This window comes from Tachyglossus aculeatus, chromosome 6 (assembly GCF_015852505.1).
Source record: "Tachyglossus aculeatus isolate mTacAcu1 chromosome 6, mTacAcu1.pri, whole genome shotgun sequence".
Classification (NCBI taxonomy): Eukaryota; Metazoa; Chordata; class Mammalia; order Monotremata; family Tachyglossidae; genus Tachyglossus; species Tachyglossus aculeatus.
The window spans coordinates 5,583,120-5,603,679 of NC_052071.1; positions in this window are offsets into that span (position 1 = coordinate 5,583,120).

A 20,560-nucleotide genomic window follows, 5' to 3' on the forward strand; every position below is an offset into this window, starting at 1 on the left:
TTAATCACTCATGTGCACATAATCGATCTATATAGAGCAGTCAAAATAAACGCCGTGATGAAAACCATATGGACTGTAATGCAGTCTACCGTGCAGATGGACTTAATTGCAGGAAATAAGACACATTTCTAGACGTTTAATTCAGAACGGTCTATAGAACCGGCCTGGTTGATTGGAAATAATCTGCTTTCTTTTTGCCCGTCTGATACTACTGCTACTCGTAAAAATTGTGGTATTTGTTAAGCGCTTACTGTGTGCCAGGCACTGTTTTAAGTGCTGGGGTAGACGTAGGATCATCAGGTTGGACCCTGTCCGTGTCCTCCGTGGGGCTCACGGTCTGAGGAGGGAGAGAGAAGCAGCGCGATATAGTGGACAGAGTCCGGGCCTGGGTGTCAGAAGGTCCTGAGTTCTAGTCCCGGCTCTGCCGTTGTCTGGTGTGTGACCTTAGACAAGTCATTTCACTTCTGTGTGCCTCAGTTAGGTCCTCTGTAAAATGGGGAATAAGATTTTAGACTGTGAGCCCACTGTTGGGTAGGGACTGTCTCTATATGTTGCCAACTTGTACTTCCCAAGCGCTTAGTACAGTGCTCTGCACACAGTAAGCGCTCAATAAATACGGTTGACTGATTGATTGTCAGGGACTGTATCCAATCCAGTTCACTTGTATCCACCCCAGTGCTTAGTGCAGTGCTGGCGCATAGTAAACCCTTAGCCCTCCTTTTTCCTCTCCCCTTCCCTACCTCCTTCCCCTCCCCACAGCACCTGTATATATGTTTGTACAGATTTATTACTCTATTTATTTTACTTGTGCATACTATTCTGTTCATTTTGTTAATGCTGTGCATCTAGCTTTACTTCTATTTATTCTGATGACTTGACACCTGTCCACATGTTTTGTTTCGTTGTCTGTCTCCCCCTTCTAGACTGTGAGCCCATTGTTGGATAGGGACCGCCTCTATATGTTGCCAACTTGTACTTCCCAAGCGCTTAGTACAGTGCTCTGCACACAGTAAATGCTCAATAAATATGATTGAATGAATTAATGAACAAGTACCACGATTATTATTATTATTAATATTTAACAGAGATTACACCCCGTTTACTATAAGGGAGTAGGATTGAATCCCTGCTTCGCAACTGAGGGAATTGAGGCCCAGAGAAGTGATGTGACTTGCCCAAAGTCACACAATGGACAAGTGGCAAAGCTGGGATTAATATTACTCATTATAGTAAATGGAGTATAACCTCTTCTCCCTCATCCTTATACTATAATTATTTGGATCTCACTGTTCGTATCCCTATTTTTCTTTATAGTATCTGTTAAGCGCTTCTATGTGGAAAGCACTTTTCTAAGCGTTGGGAGAGATTGATGCTAATCCGGTCAGACACGGTCCCTGTCCCGCAGCGGACTCCACGGTCTAAGGGGGAAGGAGTAGAGATTCTTAATTAAAATGAAGTATGAACCGGAGTGGGGAGAGACCGGAGGCCGGGAGGTCAGCAAGGAGGCTGATATGGTCATCAAGGCTGGATGGGAGCTATAATTCTATTTATTCTGATGGTTTTCATTCATTCAATCGTATTTATTGAGCGCTTACTGTGTGCAGAGCACTGTACTAAGCTCTTGGGAAGTACAAGTTGGCAGCATATAGAAATGGTCCCTACCCAACAGTGGGCTCACAGTCTAGAAGGTTTTGACACCTGTTTACATGTTTTGTTGTTGTCTGTCTCCCCCTTCTAGACTGTGAGCCCGCTGTTGGGTAGGGACCGTCTCTATATGTTGTCGACTTGTACTTCCTAAGCGCCTAGTACAGTGCTCTGCACACAGTAAGTGCTCAATAAATAAATAATGAATGAAATTAATGTAGTACCAGTTGGGATGGAGAGGAAAGGGTGGATTTTAGAGATGGCAAGAAGGTGGAACTGTCAGGATTTAGTGGTGGATTGAATATGGGGTTTGAATGAAAGAGAGAGGAGTCAAGGAGAACACCAAGGCTATGGTGGTACTGTCTACGACTCTGTTGTGCTGTTCTCTCCTTCATTCACTCAATCATATTTATTGAGTGCTTACTGTGTGCAGAGCACTGTACTAAGCGCTTGGGAAAGTACAGTTTGGCAACAGAGACAGTCCCTGCCCAACAACGTGCTCACAGTCCAAAGCACTTAGTTCAGTGCTCTGCACACAGTAATAGGCACTCAATAAATAATAATAATGATGGTATTTAAGTGCTTACCATGTGCCAAGCACTGTTCTAAGCGCTGGGGTAGGTACAAGGTGATGAGGTTGTCCCATGTGGGGCTCCCAGTCTTAATCCCCATTTTCCAGATGAGGGAACTGAGGCCCAGAGAAGTGAAGTGACTTGCCCAAAGTCATGTAGCTGACAAGTGGTAGAGCCAGGATCAGAACCCATGGCTTAATAGTAATAATAATAATAATAATAATGGCATTTACTAAGCGCTTACTATGTGCAAAGCACTGTTCTAAGCACTGGGGTAGATACAAGGTGATCAGGTTGTCCAGCGTGGGGCTCCCAGTCTTAATCCCCATTTTCCAGATGAGGGAACTGAGGCCCAGAGAAGTGAAGTGACTTGCCCAAAGTCACACAGCTGACAATTGGCCGAGCTGGGATTTGAACCCATGACCTCTGACTCCAAAGCCCGGGCTATTTCCTAGTGAGTCACGCTGCTTAACTTATTTATTTATTTATTTTACTTGTACATATCTATTCTATTTATTTTATTTTGTTAGTATGTTTGTTCTCTGTCTCCCCCTTCTAGACTGTGAGCCCACTGTTGGGTAGGGACCGTCTCTATATGTTGCCGACTTGTACTTCCCAAGCGCTTAGTACAGTGCTCTGCACACAGTAAGCGCTCAATAAATACGATTGATTGATTACTGTGTGCAGAACACTGTACTAAGTACTTCGGAGAGTACCACATAAGAGTTGGGCACTGTGTGCAGAGCCCTGGACTAAGCGCTTGGGAGAGGACAAGCACTTAGTCCAGTGCTCTGCACACAGTAAGTGCTCAGTAAATACGATTGAATGAATGAGTGACAATACGACGGAGTTGGTAGACACGTTCCCTGCCTACCGTCTACCACGAGAAGCAGCGTGATTCAGTGGAAAGAGCCCTGGCTCGGGAGTCAGAGGTCATGGGTTCTAATCCCGGCTCTGCACTTGTCAGCCGTGTGACTTTGGGCAAGCCACTTCACTTCTCTGGGCCTCAGTGACCTCATCTGGAAAATGGGGATTTTCATTTTCATTCATTCAATCGTATTTATTGAGCGCTTACTGTGTGCAGAGCACTGTACTAAGCACTTGGGAAGTACAAGTTCGCAAGCGCTTAGTGATGAAGCGCTTAGGGGATGAAGATTGTGAGTCCCACGTGGGACAACCTGATCACCTTGTATCCTCCCCAGCGCTTTGAACAGTGCTTTGCACATAGTAAGCACTTAACAAATGCCATTATTATTATTATTACTCTAATCCCGGCTCCGCCACTTGTCAGCTGTGTGACTTTGGGCAAGTCACTTCACTTCTCTGGACCTCAGTTCTCTCATCTGGAAGATGGGGATGAAGACTGTGAGCCCCCCGTGGGACAACCTGATCACCTTGTATCAATCGTATTTATTGAGCGCTTACTGTGTGCAGACCACTGTACTAAGCGCTTGGGAAGTACAAGTTGGCAACATATAGAGACAGTCCCGACCCAACAGTGGGCTCCCTAGCGCTTAGAACATGCTTTGCACAAAGTCAGCGCTTAACGAATGTCATCATTATTATTTTTTGAGCGCTGACTGTGCAGAGCACTGTACTAAGCGCTTGGGAGAGGACAATACAGCAGAGTTAGTAGACACCTTCCCTGCCTACAGTCTGTCAATCAGTGGTATTGAGCACTGACTGTGTGCAAAGCACTGTACTAAGCTCTTGGAAGAGGTTATTACAACAGTTTTTAGGCAGATGCCCTACCCAACAGTGAAGTGGAAGCAAGGATCAATCAATCATATTTATTGAGCGCTTACTGTGTGCAGAGCACTGTACTAAGCGCTTGGGAAGTACAAGTTGGCAACATATAGAGACAGTCCCTACCCAACAGCGGGCTCACAGTCTAGAAGGGGGAGACAGAGAACAAAACCAAACATATTAACAAAATAAAATGAATAGAATAGATATGTACAAGTAAAATAAATAAATGGAGTTATAAATATGTACCAACATATATACGTATATACAGGATGTGTTCTCTGTCTCCCACCAGAGGGCGCTCTGACATTCCTTAATGGGTAGACCCCAGCTTGGGGTTCTGGATCATTTTTTATTTTAATTTATTTTATGGTATTTGTTGAATGCTTACTATATGCCAACCTCTATACTAAGCCCTGAGGTAGATACATGTTCATCAGGTGGGACCCAGTCCCTGTCCCTCATGCTTAAGCGCTCAGTACAGTGCTCTGCACACAGTAAGCACTCAGTAAGTACGATTGAATAATAATAATAATAATGATGGTATTTGTTAAGCGCTTACTATGTGCAAAGCACTGTTCTAAGCACTGGGGGGATACAAGGTGATCAGGTTGTCCCATGTTTTATCAGGTGAGACACAGTCCCTGTCCCTCATGCTTAAGCGCTCAGTACAGTGCTCTGCACGCAGTAAGCACTCAGTAAGTCCGATTGAATAATAATAATAATGATGGTATTTGTTAAGCGCTTACTATGTACAAAGCACTATTCTAGGCACTGGGGGGATACAAGGTGATCAGGTTGTCCCATGTTTTATCAGGTAGGACACAGTCCCTGTCTCTCATGCTTAAGCGCTTAGTACAGTGCTCTGCACACCGTAAGCACTCAGTAACTATGATTGAATAATAATAATAATGATGGTATTTGTTAAGTGTTTACTATGTGCAGAGCACTGTTCTAAGCACTGGGGGGATACAAGATGATCAGGTTGTCCCATGTTTTATCAGGTGGGACACAGTCCCTGTCCCTCATGCTTAAGCGCTCAGTACAGTGCTCTGCACACAGTAAGCACTCGATAAGTACAATTGAATAATAATAATAATGATGGTATTTGTTAAGCGCTTACTATGTGCAAAGCAATGTTCTAAGCACTGGGGGGGGATACAAGGTGATCAGGTTGTCCCATGTTTTATCAGGTGGGACACAGTCCCTGTCCCTCGTGCTTAAGCGCTCAGTACAGTGCTGTGCACACAGTAAGCACTCAGTAAGTGCGATTGAATAATGATAATAATGATAGTATTTGTTAAGCGCTTACTATGTGCAAAGCCCTGTTCTAAGCACTGGGGGGATACAAGGTGATCAGGTTGTCCCATGTGAGGCTCACAATCTTAATCCCCATTTTACAGATGAGGTAACTGAGGCACAGAGAAGTTAAGTGACTTGCCCAAAGTCACACAGCTGACAATTGGCGGGGCAGGGATTCAAACCCATGACCTCTGACTCCAAAGCCTGTGCTCTTTCCGCTGAGCCACGCTGCTTCTCATGAATGAATGAATGGGGCTCACAGTTTAAGGTGGAAGGGGAAGAGGGATTGAACCCCCATTTTACACATAAGGAAATTGAGGCACAATTCCCCTCCGCACAGCACAGATTTATTACTTTTTTATTTATTTATTTATTTATTTATTACTCTTTGCACAGATTTATTACTCTATTTTAGTTGTACGTATTTACCATTCTATTTATTTTGTTAATCATCATCATCATCAATCGTATTTATTGAGCACTTACTGTGTGCAGAGCACTGTACTAAGCGCTTGGGAAGTACAAGTTGGTTAATGATGTGCATTTAGCTTTAATTCTATTTGCTCTGACGACTTTGACACCTGTCTCCATGTTTTGTTTTGTTGTCTGTCTCCCCCTTCTAGACTGTGAGCCTGCTGTTGGGTAGGGACCGTCTCTATATGTTGCCGACTTGTACTTCCCAAGCGCTTAATATGGTACTCTGCACACAGTAAGCGCTCAATAAATATAATTGATTGAATGAATGAATGAAAGTGGCAGAGCTGGGATGAGAAAGCACATTCTCTCACTAGGCCACACTGCTTCACTGTTGACCAGATTTTGAGTTTCACTGAAGATTTTTATAAGGATTCCCCCAAACTGTGATCAGATGCAAATGATTTGCATTGACTTGATGATTTTAGGTGTCGTTATGAACTCAACAAGTCTTGATAGAAAACTAGGGGGATTTTAGAGGGGGCAATGGGGCCTAGGGAAAGAGAATACACCTGGTAATCAGAGGACCTGAGTTCTAATCCTGGTTCTGCCTCTTAATAATAAGTATGTTTTTTGTTGAGCACTATGTGTCTAAGCACTGGGGTAGATACAAGGTTATCAGGTTGTCAGTCAATCAATCAATCGTATTTATTGAGCGTTACTTTGTGCAGAGCACTGTACCCATTGAGTGAGGTTGTCCCACGGGGGGCTCACAATTTTAACCTCCATTTCGCAGATGAAGTAACTGAGGGCCAGAGAAGTGAAATGACTTGCCCAGGGTCACAGAGCACACAAGTGGTGGAGCCAGGATTAGAACCCACGTCCTCTGACTCCAAAGCCCGTGCTCTTTCCAGTCACTTTACTTTTCTGTGCCTCAGTTGCCTTACCTGTCAAATGGGTTCTCACTCAATCAGTGGTATTTTTAGAGCCCCTACCATACGCAGAATAGTGTACTAAGTGATTGGGAGAATACAGTAGATTAGAGTCGGTAGCCGCATTTCTTGTCCACAAGAAGCTGGCGGCCTAGAGAAGCAGTGGAAAAGAAGCTTTGGAGTAAGAGGTCATGGGTTCAAACCCCGGCTCCACCAATTGTGACTTTGGGCAAGCCACCTAACTTCTTTATGTTGCCAACTTGTACTTCCCAAGCGCTCAGTGCTCTGCACACAGTAAGTGCTCAATAAATACGATTGAATGAATGAATGAACTTCTTTGTGCCTCAGTTACCTCATCTGTAAAATGGGGATTAAGACCGTGAGCCCCACGTGGGACAACTTGATCACCTTGTATCTTCCCCTGCGCTTAGAACAGTGCTTTGCACAAAGTAAGTGCTTAATAAATGCCATTATTATTATTAGAGGGGAAGACATGTTGAAATAAATTGTGGATATGGATGGGGCTGAGGGCGGGGGGGGGGATATCAAGCGTTTAAAGGGGACACATCCAAGTACATAGATGAAGCAGAAGGGATTGGGAGTAGTCAGGGAAGGCCTCTTGGAGGAGATGGACATCCAGTAAGGTTTTGAAGATAGGGAGCGTCGTCGTCTGTCGGCTATATGAAGAGGGAGGGCGTTTCAGGACGTGGGCGAGGGATCGGCGGCGAGAATTAGAATTAGAGGAGTGAAGCGTGCGGGCCGGGTTGTAGAAGGAGAGAAGCGAGGTGAGGTAGGAGGGGGCGAGGGGACGGAGGCCTTTAAAGCCGACGGTGACGACTTTCTGTTTGATGTGGAGGTGGACGGACAACCACTGGAGGGTCTGGAGGAGCGGGGAAACGTGGACCAAACATTTTTGTGGAAAAATGATGTGGGAAGCCGAGTAAAGTCTGGAGTGGGGACAGACGGGAGGCAGGGAGGTCAGCGAGGAGGCTCAGACAGTAATCAAGGCGTGAGAGGATGTTATAATGTTTGCTATTAAATACATATTCTCCCTCCCCCGTAGATTGTGAGCGCCGTCTTGGACAGGGACTGGGTCTATTCTGATGGCATTCTATCTACTCCAGTGCTTAGCATAGTGCTTAGTAATAATAATAATAATAATGATGGCATTTATTAAGCGGTTACTATGTGCAAAGCACTGTTCTAAGCGCTGGCGAGGTTACAAGGTGATCAGGTTGTCCCACGGCGGACTCACAGTCTTAATCCCCATTTTACAGATGAGATCACTAGGGCACAGAGAAGTTAAGTGACTAGCCCAGAGTCACACAGCTGACAATTGGCAGAGCCGGGATTTGAACCCACGACCTCTGACTCCAAAGCCCGTGCTCTTTCCATTGAGCCACGCTGCTTCTCTTACTAGTTTGTAGTAAGCACTTAAAAATACCATAATTATGTTCCTCTGAAGCGGGAAATCCAGTGGTTCAGCTTTAAATGTAAAGAAGGTTTTACTTGGCACTTCCTCTTCTGTATGAATGGAAGCTCCTTCAGGGCAGGGAGTGTGTCTGTTTACTCCATAATACTCTCCTAGGTGCTTAATACAGTGGTCTGCGCACCAGAAGCACTCAATAAATGCCTCCGACTGTTAGTAAGAAAATAGTTTTCCAACTGAATTGACCTGGAATTTGCAGCATGGATTCGCAGGGCAAAGGTGAATCTGAATCGAGAGACCAGTTTTTTTTTTTTAGTTGCGTTTGTAAAGTGCTTGCTCTGTGCCTCAGTTTACCCAACTGTAAACCGGGGTTTAAAACGTACTCCCTCCAACTTTTTTTATGGGGTTTTTAAAGCACTTCATATGTACTAGGTACTATATTCGAGAAGCAGCATGGTTTAGTGGAAAGAGCCCAGGCTTGGGAGTCAGAAGGTTATGGGTTCTAATCCTGGCTCCCCCACATGTTTGCTGTGTGACCTTGGTCAAGTCACTTCTCTTCTCTGGGCCTCAGTGACCTCATCTGTAAAATGGGGATTAATGACTGTGAGCCCCACGTGGGACAACCTGATTTCCTTATATCTACCCCAGCGCTTAGAACAGTGCTTGGCACATAGTAATCTCTTAGCATATACCATCATTATTATATTAAGTGCTGGGGTCGATATACGTCGATCGGGTTAGAATGTCCCAAATCAATCAATCAATCAATCAATCGTATTTATTGAGCGCTTACTATGTGCAGAGCACTGTACTAAGCGCTTGGGAAGTACAAATTGGCATCACATAGAGACAGTCCCTACCCGATAGTGGGCTCACAGTCTAAAAGGGGGAAATGGGGCTCACGGTCTTATTCCCCATTTTACAGATGAAGGAACTGAGGCCCAGAGCAGTGAAGTGACTTGTCCAGGGTCACACAGCAGGGAAGTGACGGAGGCAGGATTAGAACCCAGGTCCTTTGGACTCCCAGGCCTGTTGTCTGTCCACTAAGGCCACGCCAGGCACTGTACTACGTTCTGGAGTAATTCCAAGCTAATCAGGTTCAACACAACAACCCATTGCCCGCGTGGGGTTCACAGCCTTATGCCCATTTGACAGATGTTGGACTGAGGCAGAGAGAAGTGAAGTGACTCGCCCGCGCTCACACAGCAGGCAAATGACGGAGGTGGGATTAGAACCCAGGCCCATGCATTTTCCACTAGGCCCGGCTGCTTCACGTTCCGCTGGAATAGACCTGAATTAAATAAGGTTTCCGGGAACCCACCAAGGAGGGGGAAGCACATATTATTCCTAAAAAAGGAAACAGTGTCACGAGCCATCAGAGAAACGTAGAGATGCTTTCTGCAGAGTTCCAGGTTTCGACAAAATCGTTTCAATCCGAATAACGGCCGATTTAGGTTTTGCCAAAGTGCAACTGGGCAAATCCATAACTTCCCTTATGGAAAGGCAACTGTTCAAATGAATTATAGAATTGTGTATTATAACTTTGCTTCTGTCCAGAGCTTAAGGCCTCCGGCTCAATTTTGCCAAGATTCTGCGCTTGAATTGAATCTTTTGGATATAGCAGAAGCCAGATGAATAAACAGGGAAACCCTTTGATTCGCTCTATTTGTTAACGGGCAAATGCTTACTCCAAATGTGAAGGAGAGATTTCTGACATTATCCATCGGTAAGAGCAGTGTGGTCCAGTGGATAGAGCCTAGGCCCGGGAATCAGAAGGACCTGGGTTCTAATCCCGGATCTGCCAGGTGTCTGCTGTGTGACTGTGGGCAAGTTACTTCACTTTTCTGTGTCGGTTACCTCAGCAGTAAAATGGGGATTAAGACTGTGAGCCCCATGTGGGGCAGGGAAGGTTAGCTTGGTTCTACTGCAGCTGCTGCTACTTCTGCTGGTGGTTCAGTTGTATTTTATTGAACACTTACCATGTGCAGAGCACTGTACTAAGCGCTTGGGAAGTATAAGTTGGTGGTTCCTTCCTTTCTGCTTCTGTTTCTTCTCTCCTTTTCTGCTTCTGTTCCTGCTTCTGTCTGTCTTCTGAGAAGCAGCATGGCTTAGTGGAAAGAGCAGGGGTTTGGGAGTCAGAGGTCATGGGTTCTAATTCCGACTCTGCCACTTGTCATCTGTGTGACTTTGGGCAAGTTGCTTAACTTCTCTGGGCCTTATCTGTCAAATAGGGATTAAGCCTGTGAGCCCCACGTGGGACAACCTGATCACCTTGTATCTATCCCAGTGCTTGGCATGTAGTAAGTGCTTAGCAAATACCAACATTATTTATTTAGAAACAGCGTGACAGTGGAAAGAGCCTGGGCTTTGGAGTCAGAGGTCATGGTTTCAAATCCTGGCTCCGCCAACTGTCAGCTGTGTGACTTTGGGCAACTTCTGTGTGCCTCAGTTACCTCATCTGTAAAATGGGGATTAAAAAACTGTGTGACCCCCGTGGGACAACCTCCCCAGTGCTTAGAACAGTGCTTTGCACATAGTAAGCACTTAACAAATACCATCATTATTATTCTGCTGCTTCTTCTCCTATTCTTTTTTTCTGTTTCTTTTTTTCTATGCTTCTTCTGCTTGTACTTCTGCTTTGTTTCCTATTTCTTCTACATCTGCTTCTACTGTTGCTACTGCTTCTTCTGCTTTTCTTCTTCTGCTTTTTTTCCTGCATCTCCTTTTTCTTCTGGTACTTTTTGTTCTCCTCCTCCGTTTTTCCGGTTTGTTTACTGCTGCTGCTGCTGCTGCTTCTGCTTCTTCTCCTGCAGCATCTGCTGCTTCCTTTGCAGCTTCTTTGCGGCTTCAGCACCTAGAACAGTCAGCTCTTAGTACAGTGCTTAGCACATCGTAAGCACTTAACAAATGCCATCATCATTATTATCTATTATTATTTTGTTATTTTCTGCTTCTGTTTCTGCTTCTTTCCTTCTTTTCTCTTCTACTGCTTTTTGTTTTGCTTTTCTTGTTCTTCTGCTTGTCCCCCTTCACCTTCTCCTTTTCCTTGTTCTCCTTCTTTTCTTCTTTTGCTGCTTCTCCTTCTTTCTCTTCTGGTTCTTCTCCTCCTTCATCTTCTGCGGCTGCTCCTTTTTCTCCTGCTGCTACTTCCCCTGTTTCTCCTTCTGGGTCTCCTGCTGCTGCTCTTCTTCTGCTGCTTCTTGTGTGTCTGCTGCTTCAATTCTTCTTTTCTGCTTCTGCTTGCTTTTCTGCTTCTTGTGCTTGCGATTCTTCTTTCCTTTTGTTGTTGCTGCTGCTTCTTCTGCTGCTGCCTCATTTGCTCTTGCTTTTTCTGCCTTTTTTTCTCCTTCGGCTTCTTTTCTTCCTCTTCTGATGCTTCTGTTTCTTTTTCTGCTTCTTTTCCTGCTTCCCTTCCCTCTTCTTCTGTGTCTTCTGCTGCTTCTGCTACTTTTTCTTCTTTTCTGCTTCTGCATCATCTTTGCTCCTTCTTCTGCTTCTCTGCTTCTTCCTCTTCTGCTTTATTTTGCTGCTGTTTCTCATTCTTCTGTTGGTTCTTCTGCTGCTTCTCGTGCTGCTGCTTCTGCTTGTTTCCTTTCCTATTCTGTTTTTCCTGCTTCTCCCTCTTCTTCTGCTTCTTCTCCTTCTACTGCTGCTGATTCTGCTTCTGCTGCTTCTACTTTTCATCTTTTGTGCTTCACTTTTTCTATTTTCTTCTGCTTCACCTTTTCTACATTTCTTCTGCTTCTGTTCTGCTGCTGCTGTTTTTTCTGCTTCAGTTCTGCTGCTGTTTGTTTTGCTTCTGCTGCTGCTTCTACTTATGCTTCTTTTCTTTTGCTACCTCTGTTTCTCCTGCTATTTCTTCTCATGTTCTCCTTTTGCTTCATCTTCTCCTGCTTCTGCTGCTGATGCTTCTTCTGCTTCTTTACTTCTTCCTTTCTGTTTCTGCTGCTTCTTCCTCTGCTGCTTGTTCTGCTTTCTTCTTCTGCTGCTTTTTCCTCTATGGCTTCTCTGCTCTTGTCCTTCACCTTCTGCTTCTTTACTCCATTAACTTTTCTGGTCCTCAGTTACCTCATCTGATAGCACTACTAAAATACACTAAATACACTACTAAAGTACACTAAAACCACAACAACTACTACTACTAGAGAAGCAGCATGGCCCAGTGGCAAGAGCCCAGTCAGAGCTCTTGGGTTCTACTCCCGCCTCCGCCACTTGTCTGCCGTGTCACCTTGGGTAAGTCACTTTGCTTCTCTGGGCCTCAGTGACCTCACCTGGAAAATGGGGATTGAGACTGTGAGCCCCAGGGGGACAACCTGATCACCTTGTATCTACCGCAGTGCTTAGAACAGTGCTTGGCACAAAGTAAGCACTTAACAAATACTATTATTATTACTGCTAATACTCAGTTCATTCAATTATTTATTGAGCACTTCCTGTGTGCAGAGCACTGCGCTAAGCGCTCAGAGTACAATATGACAATAGACTACTGCCGCTAATATTATTACTGCCACTACCACTACTGATCTTCTAGACTGTGAGTCCACCTTCTAGACTGTGAGCCCACTGTTGGGTAGGGACCGTCTCTGTGTGTTGATAACTTGTACTTCGCAAGAGCTTAGTACAGTGCTGTGCACACAGTAAGCGCTCAATAAGTACGACTGAATGAATGAATGAATACTGCTTTTACTACTACTCAATCAATCGTATTTATTGAGCGCTTACTACTCCTATTTCTGGAGTGATGGAAACAGTGTAGCCTAGTGGAAAGAACCCAGGACTAGGAGTCAGGAAACCTGGGTTGTAATCCCAATTCAGCAACTTACCTTTTTTATTCGTTTTTTTTATGCCATCTTTTAAGTGCTTACTATGGACCAGGCCCTGTACTAAGGGATGGGGTAGATCCAAGCTAATCAGGTTGGACACAGTCCCTGTTCCACACGGGGCTCAAAAGTTTCCATCCCCATTTTATAGATGAGGGAACTGAGGCCCAGAGAAGTGAAGTGATTTTTTGCCCAAGGTCACCCAGCAGACAAGCGGCAGAGCTGGGGTGAGAAACCAGGTTCTCTGACTCTGAGGCCCGGGTTCTCTCCACTAAACCCTGCTACTTTTCAGGCCTCCAGTGAAAATCAATCCATCAATAGTATTTATTGGGCACTTACTGTGTGTGCAGAGCACTGGACTAAGCGTTTGAGAGAGTACGATACAACAGAGTTGGCAGCCACATTTCTGGCTCACAAGGAGCTTTCAGTCTTGGGGAAGACAGATATTACGATGAATTACATCATTGAAAACGATGTTATTTATTCAGTGCTGATTTTACTTCCCAAGCGCTTAGTACAGTGCTCTGCACACAGTAAGTGCTCAATAAATACGATTGATTGATTGATTGATTTGGTACCAACCACTGGGGTAGAAACTGGAGGATCACTTCGGAAACGGTCCTTGTGACCAAAGGGGGCTTTCAGTCGAAAAATGGGGACGGGTGTGTAGTTTATCCGTACTTTGCAGGTAAGGAAACTGAAGCCCAGAGAGGCTACATGACTTGCCCAAGGTCACATAGCAGGGATGTGGTAGAAACCAGTCCAGAGCCTCCCCCTGCAATCTATTGCATGGCACTGTGGAAAGAGCCCGGGCTTGGGCGTCAGAGGTCATGGGTTCTAATCCCGGCTCCGCCACTTAGCAGCTGCGTGACTTTGGGCAAGTTGCTTCACTTCTCTGGGCCTCGGTTACCTCATCTGTAAAATGGGTGTTAAGATTGTGAGCCCCAAGTGGGACAACCTGATTACCTTGTATCTACCCCCAGCACTTAGAACAGTGCTTGGTGCATAGTAAACGCTTAACAAATACTATAATTGTAATTATTGATGCCAGTTTCTACGAGGCTCTTTCTACGAGGCCACGCTGCCTTCTGAGATCAATCAATGGTATTTATCGAGGGCTTGCCATACACATAGCGCTGTGCTGAGAGAGCTTGGGAGAGTCCAGTACAGCAGAGTTGGTAGACACGTTACAGGCCCACAATCCATCAGTGGCATTTATTGAGCACTTACTGTGAACAGAGTACTGGACTAAGCGCTTGGGAGTGTCCAGTATGACAGTCGGCAGATAAGTTCCCTGTCCGATACGAGTTTACCCAGTCTAGAGTTGAAGCCTAAAGTGTCGTGTTTGATATAGATTGTCTTTCTGCATTTGGCCTTAAAGCGTAAAGTACAATGACTTCTTGAAAAGTACATGACTATTGACTCTATAATAAAATATGTTGCTTACCCAGCTGCTGCTAGCTCTAAAGATTAACCGTACAACGACTTTTCCAGTAACTACGGTTTGAACGGTTCCTTTCAACATTTCTTTCCCAGCCACTGTCATGCTAAAAATCAATCACTTTTAATATAAATACATTTTTGTTCAGTGAACTTGGCTGTATTTTATCCCCCATAAGTGTATGGAAAACGCGAGGGGTTCCAACCGACCTGGACCCTTATTTTCCTTCTAAGATAAGTTTTGCAATAAAACAAAAGCCCCACTCATTAATAAATCGGGTAATCACTTAATGACATAACACAGCGTGGGATTTCTGTAATTTTTTTTTCCAACTCACGTCAGAGAGGAAAAAGGTGAAATATCGGAGAGTAATTTTGCTTTGCTGAGAAGTCTGTCCCCTCCAGGCGATTTTGTTAAGCTGAAAACCATGGCAACCCAAAGCAAACATTCTCTCCATCAATGGTGTTTTTTTGGATCCTACGGGTTTTGTGAGAAAGGTCTTTGCTTCTCCGTTTTTCTCTGATGAGGCACCATTCTCTCATGGTGCCTGCCCAAAATGTTCTTTTAAAATTATGGCATTAGATGCATCTTCCTGATTTATTATCGCTGATGATTTCCTTGCAGTTTTTTTTTATGACATATAATAATAATAATGATGGCATGTATTAAGTGCTATGTGCAATGTGCAAAGCACTATTCTAAGTGCTGGGGAGGTTACAAGGTGATCAGGTTGTCCCATGGGGGGCTCACGGTCTTAATTCCCATTTTCCAGATGAGGTAACTGAGGCCCAGAGAAGTGAAGTGACTTGCCCAAAGTCACACAGCTGACAACTGGCAGAGCTGGAATTTGAACCCATGACCTCTGACTCCAAAACCCGGGCTCTTTTCCACTGAGCCACGCAGCTTCTCTGAACTGTTCTCTGAACTCTCTGTCTCTGTTCTGAACTGTTCTCTGAACTGACATATGTTCATCATCAATCGTATTTACGGAGCGCTTACTGTGTGCAGAGCACTGTACTAAGCGCTTGGGAAGTACAAGTTTGCAACATATAGAGACAGTCCCTACTCAACAGTGGGCTCACAGTCTAAAAGTTCAGTGCTTACTATGTGCCAGGCATTGTATTGAGCTACAACCTAGTCAGGTTAGATACAGTGAATGTCCCACGTAGGACTCACAGTCTTCATCCCCATTTAACAGTTGATGTAACTGAGTCACGGAGAAGTGAAGCGACTCGCCCCAGTCCCCACAACAGACAAGTGGCGGAGGTGGGATTAGAACCCACCTCCAAGGGTTTGGTCTCCTGTGTCACTTGACATGTTTGGAAGATCTGGGGAAGAGATTTTGAGGTCTTCCTCTTCTCCCTTCTCAGATTTTTTCACCATTTTTCTTCAGGAGTTTTGCCCCTCTCCTGCCCTCTGATGCTCTTGCATAATTTTTTTTAAAAATGGCATTTGTTAAGCGCCTACTACATTCCAGGCACTGTACTAAGCGCTGTAGTACGTTTAAGCACCTCCTATGTTCCAGGCACTGTACTAAGCGCTGTAGTAGTCATAAGCTAATTGGGTTGGACACAGTCCTTGTCCCACATAGGACTCAAAAGTCTCAAACCAAATTTTCCAGATGAGAGAACAGAGGCCCAAAGAAGTGAAGTGACTCACCCAAGGTCACCCAGAAGACTAGTGGTACATTTGGGTTGGTCAAACTACCCCTTGAATAATAGCTATGGTGGTTTTTATTAAGCACTTACCACACGTCCAAGCACTGTACTGGACACTGGGAAGGATGCAAGATAATTAGGTCCCACGTGGAGCTCCCAGTTTAAGTAGTTGACGTAAAATCCCCATTTTACAGATGAGTGAATCAAGGGCTGGAGAAATGAAGTGACTTGCCCAAAGTCACCCAGAGAAGCTGCGTGGCTCAGTGGAAAAAGCATGGGCTTGGGTTCAAATGGGTCATGGGTTCAAATGCCGGCTCCGCCAACTGACTTTGGGCCAGTCACCTAACTTCTCTGTGCCTCAGTTACCTCATCTGTAAAATGGGGATTAAGAATGTGAGCCCCACGTGGGGCAACCTAATCACCTTGTATCCCCCCCAGCGCTTAGAACAGTGCTTCGCACATAGTAAGCGCTTAACAAATACCATCATTATCATCACTGGGTGAGTGGGGGAGTTGGGATTAGAACCCAGCTCCGGCTCTTTCCACCAAAATGTGCTGCTTCCTTCTTCCAGGTCAAAGTAGGAAATATATATATATAAATGTATATATATATTTATATATTTATTCCATATATATATATGGAAATTGTTGGACATTGTAATGAATGCCTTCACAAGCCAAAATTCCATTTATTAATAGTAATAATAATAACAATGGTAATAATAATGGTATTTGTTAAGTGCTTACTCTGTGCCAGACACTGTATTAAATGGAGGGGCGGATAAAAGTAAATCAAACTGGCCTAAGTCTTTGTCCCACGTGGGGCTTATCGTCTCAATCCCCATTTTACAGTTGAGGTAAGTGAGGCCCAGCAAAGTCCAGTGACTTGCCCAGGGTCACACAGCAGACTAGTGGTGGAGCTGGGATTAGTACTTGTACTTCCTGAGTGCTTAGTACAGTGCTCTGCACACAGTAAGTGCTCAATAAATACGATTGAATGAATGAATGAACTAGTACCCACAGCCTTCTGACTCCGAGGCCTGTGTTCTGTCTACCATGCGGGATAACATTTGAAAAAAGTGCTAGTGAGTGAGTTAATTAGGGCTGGAGTAAAACTCTCGTCAGCCTAGGGCCTATTCAGTTTTTGGGGTCCACTCCCTAAACCCACCCAAGTGTTTAGTACAGCCCTCTTCACAGAGTAGGCACTCAGTAAATAAGATTGATTTATTCAGGCCCTACTGTTCAATCCAGTGAGGCCCCTGGGATCCTGTGAGATCAATCGATCAGTGGTATTTATTGAGCACTCACTGTGTATAGAGCACTGTACTAAGCGCTTGGGGAAGACAGCGCAACAGCACCCAGAACACAATGCCACATTATTAAGGGTCCCTTAATAACTTTCTACATTATGATGATGATTATATTGGTAAGCGCCAAGATGATCAGATTGGATGCAGTCTCTGTCCCACACAGGGTTCGCCGACTAAACTGGAGGGAAGAGCAAGACTGTGAGCCCACTGTTAGGTAGGGACTGTCTCTATAGGTTGCCAACTTGTACTTCCCAAGCGCTTAGTACAGTGCTCTGCACACAGTAAGTGCTCAATAAATACGATTGATTGATTGATCCCCATTTTGCACACGAGGGAACCGAGGCCCAGAGAAGCGAAGTGACTTGCCCAAGGTCATACAGCAGGCAAGCAGTGGAGCTCGGTTTAGATCCCAGGTCCTCTGACTCCCAGTCAGCCAGTCAGTTGTATTTACTGAGCACTTAACTGTGAGCAGAGCACTGGACTAAGCGCTTAGTCCAGTGCTCTGCACGCAGTAAGTGCTCAGTAAATACGATTGAATGAATGAATGACTAAGCGCTAGGGAGAGTATAACAGCCGAGGTCTGAGCTCTTCATTCATTCATTCCATTGCATTTACTGAGCACTTACTGTGTGCAGAGCACTGGACTAAGCACTCGGGAGAGGACAATAGAACAAATAACAGACACATTCCCTGCCCACAATGAGTTTATAGTCTAGAGGAACAGTGTGGCATAGTGAAGAGAGCCCGGTCTTGGGAGTCAGAGGTTGTGAGTTCTAATCCCGGCTTTGCCACTTGTCAGCTGTGTGACTTTGGGTAAGTCACTTCACTTCCTTGAGCCTCAGTTACCTCATCTGTAAAATGGGGATTAAAGACTGTGAGTTCCCCCTGGGACAATCTGATCACCTTGTAACCTCCCCAGCACTTAAAACGGTGTTTTGCACATAGTAAGCACTTAATAAATGCCATTATTATTATTATTATTGGGGGGAACAGACATTAATAGAAATAAATAAATAACATCTACCGCAGCACTTAGTAGGTGACATAAAGTTTGTTATGGGTAGGGAGCATTTCACCTAATTCTGTGGCACTATTGTGTTGTCCTCTCCCAAGTGCTTAGTACAAACACGGCACGGAGAAGCAGCGTGGCTCAGTGGAAAGATCCCTGGCTTTGGAGTCAGAGGTCGTGGGTTCGAATCCCAGCGCCGCCACATGTCTGCTGTGTGACCTTGGGCGAGTCACTTAACTTCTCGGAATCTGTTACCTCATCTGTAAAATGGGGATGATGATTGTGAGCCTCACGCGGGACAACCTGATCACCTTGTATCCCACCAGCCCTTAGAACAGTGCTTTGCATATAGTAAGTGCTTAACAAATGCCATTATTATTATTATTATTATTATTATTATTATTAGTCCAGTGCTCCAAACAGAGCAAATGCTCAATAAATGCCATCATTCATTCATTCAGTCGTATTTATTGAGCGCTTACTGCAGAGCACCGGACATGGATCGATTGATTACCAACCCAGAGAGCAGGTCCCCTGAGAAAATCCGCTCCCTCGCCCCAACTCCTTGGCTGGCTGGGCCCTGACTGAACCTTTGAAACCCACCGTCTAACGCCCAAAAGAATTCCTCTTTTCCCTTCGATTCTCTCGGTCGTTTGTGTTTCCACAGTGTGGTCTTTGTGCTAGTGTCTGCACACAAGCCCCAGCCGTGGTGGAAGTGTGAAAACTGTGACTCACTCGGTCTCGGGTGACTTTGAGTGTCAAAGACAGGGCCGTGAAGCTTCAGGCAACCCTCGCCCCTCTTAAATCTCCCCTCTCCACCCCATCAACCTTCCTCTGTCGGCATCAGCCCGGTTCAACCAACACCTTCTCCTTGGCTCCTGAGGGGCGGAGATTCCATCCAAAAGACTTTGGCAACTAAAAGCTGGTAACGTATCGGGAAAACAGTGTGGTCTAACTGGAAAAATCCCAGGCTGGGGAGTTAGAGGACCCGGGTTCTAATCCCGGCTCTGAAACTTGCCTACTGTCTGCGCCGGGGCACGTCACTCCTTCTCTGAAGCAGCGTGGCTCAGTGGAAAGAGTACGGGCTTTGGAGTCGGAGTCGTGGGTTCAAATCCCGGCTCCGGCACTTAATAATAATAGTGATGGTATTTGTTAAGCGCTTGCAATGTGCAAAGCACTGTTCTAAGTGCTGGGGAGGATACAAGGTGATCAGATTGTCCCAAGTGGGGCTCACAGTCTTCATCCCCATTTTACAGATGAGGTCGCTGAGGCACAGAGAAGTTAAATCAATCAATTAATCGTATTTATTGAGCGCTTACTGTGTGCAGAGCACTGTACTAAGTGCTTGGGAAGTACAAGTTGGCAACATATAGAGACAGTCCCTACCCAACAGTGGGCTCACAGTCTAGAAGGGGGAGACAGAGAACAAAACCAAACATATTAACAAAATAAAATAAATAGAATAGATATGTACAAGTAAAATAAATAAATAGAGTAATAAAAATGTACAAACATATATACATATATACAGGTGCTGTGGGGAAGGGAAGAAGGTAAGACGGGGATGGAGAGGGGGACGAGTTAAATGACTTGCCCAAAGTCACCCAGCTGGCAGAGCCGGGATTTGAATCCATGACCTCTGACTCCCAAGGCCGTGCTGTTTCCATTGAGCCACGCACTTGTCGGCTGTGTGACTTTGGGCAAGTCACTTAACTTCTCTAAGCCTCAGTTACCTCATCTGTAAAATGGGGATGAAGATTGTGAGCCCCACTTGGGAAAACCTGATCACCTTGTAACTTCCCCAGCGCTTAGAACAATGCTTTGCACATAGTAAGCGCTTAATAAATGCCGTCATTATTATTCTTCTTCTCTGTTCCTCAGTTCCCTCAACTGTAAAATGAGGATTAAATCCCTATTCTCCCTCCCTCCTTAGACTGTAAGGCCGTGACTCTGTATCTTCTAATAATATTGTATCTACTACAGTGCTGGACACGTTTCTTATAGACCTTGTTAAGCATTTACTGTGTATCCAGCACTTCTAAGCGCTGGGATAGAAAGAAGTTAATCAGGTTGGACACAGTCCCTGTTCCACATGGGGCTCGCAGCCCGAGGAGGAGGGAGGACAGGTTTTGACTCCCCATTTTGCAGTCGAGGAAAGCGAGGTCCGGAGAAGTGACTTGCCCAAGGTCACACGGCTGGCAGGGGGTGGAGCTGGCCAAGCGCTTAGTCCAGTGCTCTGCACACAGTAAGCGCTCAGTAAATACGATTGGATGAATTAGAGCC